Here is a 3,673-nt window from a genome sequence, read left to right as displayed (position 1 = left end):
AAGATTATTCACTAGAAGCCCATCATACTAATTCCAGTGACAATCAATGAATCCACAACATGTCTGTGAAGTAAAATGATCATAGCACAGCTAGGTCTCCATTTTGTTTCAGACCCTTCCTCAAGTCTCCCTCCCAATCTACCACTGCACAAAGCCTTGTTCTGCTCACACCTCAGTCTTTACATGAGAAGAGCTGAGAAGGCTAGCCACAGATCTACCCACACGCACAGACAGACTCACGCACACACAAACCCACTTTGCATCTCTCCACTTCAGGGGATGAGAGTCCGCTCTGACCACGTTCCGCACCGACGGACACCAACACGCAGGCGACCTTGAGTCCCTCTCTCCAAGCAGAAAGCATGAGATTGATAACAAAAACACCGGCTTTCAGGGCCTAACAGAGGCTGCAGAGCATGAAAGAGAGGATACAATAGTGTCAGCCAGTTTTCATATTACCAAGTAGAAGACGTCTATCTGATGATGCTCTAGCTGGGCTTAGTTCTGGGCAATCTAGGGAGGCGGGAGGGAGAGACAGCCGACTCAAGCACAGAGTACTGTGTGAACGGCATAGGGAAAGAGGGGAACACATGCTGAGACTGTGTTAACTGAGAGAGGCAGACAAGACCACTAAACAAGATAGGTTCAAAGACAAAGAGAGAGTGAAAGAGAGAGGAAAGAGAGAGCGACATGGTCATCATGAGACACCTATCCATCTACTCTTCTCTGTCCCTGGCTGTGATGCTGATCCTACTGGGCTGTAAGCAGGAGACCCAGGCTGAGGTGGTGTAGGACTTTAACCACATGGAGCGCTGTAAGGACTCCCTGTACATGGGAACCCAACCGCAGGGCTATCTCCTCTGTAACTCCCTGAAGAAGATCTGCCAGCGCTACGAGGACAAGCTGCACTACGTCACCCTCTGCGACCCCCACAAACACATCCCCATCTACTTGGCCTATACCTTCAAGAAGTCTGATGGCGAGAAGAGGGTGGACTTTCTCTGGATGTTCGAGCCACAGGTATGTGGCAAGTAAGTGTGTGTGTTTGTGTGTTGAATTTCTCACTTTGCTATTATATCGATATGTTTACATGCTCTCGATAGTGAGTTAGAAACCCCATGTCATTTCAAAACATGTTCTCTCATGGATGCAGATGACTGACACCCATTCACTAGTTGGTAAGAGAGCACTCTGCCCGCTCATCAACAGTCATTGAAACATGTCATCATGGTCAAAAGCATAGTTGTATACCTATTGAACTAAGCACAGCGGCTACATAGTCTACCACCCACCAGTATGAAAATGTATGCACTCACTAACTGTAAGTCGCTCTGAATAAGAGCGTCTGCTAAATGACTAAACTGTAAACTGTAACTGTAAACTGTAAGACTTGCTGAGCTGTGAGGACAATATTGCTGCTCTACGCAAAACGAGATGCTGGAGGTAAGCAGCTTTATGGGCTGTGTGAATGGGTGTTACAATAGGATATTGTTGTGATAGCCGTTCATGTAGGAAGCAGGTGTTGTGCATATGCAAATTGATTGATCCTCCCCTCATTTTCCATCTTCAACTCTTCATCAAAATCCCCTCTTTCTCTTCATCTGTCTCGATCTCTCCCCACCTCCCTCCCTCCATCTGTATCCGTCTCTATCCCCTCTCGCCCTCCTTCCCTTCCACTCGACCTCCATCCCTTCCGCTCTCTCCCTCTGTAGTTGGAGTCAAAGAAGGGCAGCAACAACATGGAGCCATTCCCCCAGTCCTCCTCCCACATGAACTTCGAGGACAGCCGTGCTGGAAGACTATGCTGACGTGGCCCAGTACGAGAGAGGCCACCTCAAACTTGACGAGCATCAGGCCAACCCCCTAGACAAGGCATCCACCTACACACTGACCAACGTGGTGCCCCAGGTACGTTGGTTCAGTCTGCACATTTTAAAGAAGGTTTGGTGTGTCTACCTTAAACCGTTTCAGTGCAGGAGAGGGTGGTAGATGAATAATCATTAGAAGACGTATGGGGAATATAAGTATTGTTCTTGCTTCTTGCTGCAGATCTGCGAGTTCAACATCGGGCCCTGGGCCGAGCACGAGGACCTCATCACCAAGCGTCTCAACAACTACTGACGTGGCAAAGCCTACGTGGTCACCGGGGTCACGACCTTCGGGAACATGATCCGCCACAACAACCTGGACCGTGTGGCCATCCCGAGTACATGTGGTCGGCAAACTGCTGCACCGACTACGACGAGAACGCGCCCTACTTCGTGCGGTACAAGTTCCTAGTGTTCGGGGCCTACGGGCTGAACGACCGTGTCAACAACCACCTGGTGGAGGTTCCAGTGAACCTGGAGAAGTTCCTCAGAGGAAGGATGGACGTGGACAAGATCTTTCAGATCTTCTACAACAACTGTGCGCCTGACTCATAGTGAGCAACCATGTGATAGTGATTGCAATCATGCCAGCCTCAAGTGTCACATCTACATTGTCATTCATTTCTGAATTTAGTAGATTGACAATATGAATGTTGCCTGTGGGTGAGTTGTTGCTTACAAGCAATAAAGACGATAGTTCAAACCCTGTTCTGCCTCCATTATATGTAAGATAAATAATGTGAAAGTGTAGGCCTACCCCCTGGTTCAACAAACATTGTGCTTTTTGTAAGAAAATTAATCTCACTTTCATGCACAGACACCTCCTAAAATGTGCAGTCAGACTCAAAGCCTTTTGAGATTATAGACATATCACAGCATGTTGGTCATAAACCCCTTCTCTCTGTAAGACAATCATGTCCTATTTAAGACCCAATGTCTGTTCTTTGATCAGAAGCTTCATTTTCATGTTGGCCTCTGGGTAACACGAACAAGTCAGGAACTCACCGGCTTATATTGTCCACTGCAGAGACAGACTGCACTACACGCCATAGAACAAAGTCAAGATGTTGAGTATCTGAGATGAGATCAAGTGAATCCATATGAATTTATGTTGGATATTACTGTATTCACATGTGAAAATCACCAGGCTTGTAGACGGTCATCTTTAAAAGGCCCAATGCAGCCATTTTTATATCAATATCAAATCATTTCTGGGAAACAATTAAGTACCTTACTGGAATAGTGTTCCATTAAAATAGCAAAAAATAAACAAAAATAGCTTTTATTTTCATTTTTTAAACTTATTTCTCAAGCAAGAATTTTGCTAGGACTGTCTGGGAGAGATCTGAGTGGGAAGGGGAAAACTAGCTGTTATTGGCAGAGAGGTTTGGAACGCACTCTCACTTTGTTATTGGTCTATTATATCGATATATTGATCATGATACCAGGAAAGCCGAAACAACACCCATGCAAAACCTGCTGATTAGAAGGTCCTGTGCAGATTGTATTTTCAACCAGCAACTATCAGGAAATAACACTGAACCATTTTTAAAACACTTTTAAAGTGTTAGTTTCATCAGCTGTTGTACAATTTGATACAAAACACAGGAACAAATATTTGGGACTGCAATGGGCCATTAAAGGTTTAGTTATTGCCTCACTCTGTGTGAAGAGTCTGCAACTGCAATCATCCACAAGAGGGCAATAGTGTTCTACTCATGCATTACCTCCTACTGCTGCACAGGACAATACAAGTAGGCTTTATTTAACATATCTTTATTTGTGGATCATAACAGATATTTGCT

General features: G+C 45.4%; 1 pseudogene; it reads left to right on the top strand.

Moving 5' to 3' along the window:
* Positions 1 to 690: 690 nt before the first annotated feature.
* On the top strand, positions 691 to 2,423 carry LOC123482950 (annotated as a pseudogene).
* The last annotated feature ends 1,250 nt before the right edge of the window (positions 2,424 to 3,673 follow it).

This window comes from Coregonus clupeaformis, unplaced genomic scaffold (genome assembly GCF_020615455.1).
Source record: "Coregonus clupeaformis isolate EN_2021a unplaced genomic scaffold, ASM2061545v1 scaf0001, whole genome shotgun sequence".
Lineage (NCBI taxonomy): Eukaryota > Metazoa > Chordata > Actinopteri > Salmoniformes > Salmonidae > Coregonus > Coregonus clupeaformis.
The sequence above is the reverse complement of the archived record's forward strand: the minus strand, read 5'-3'. Positions and strand labels throughout refer to the sequence as shown.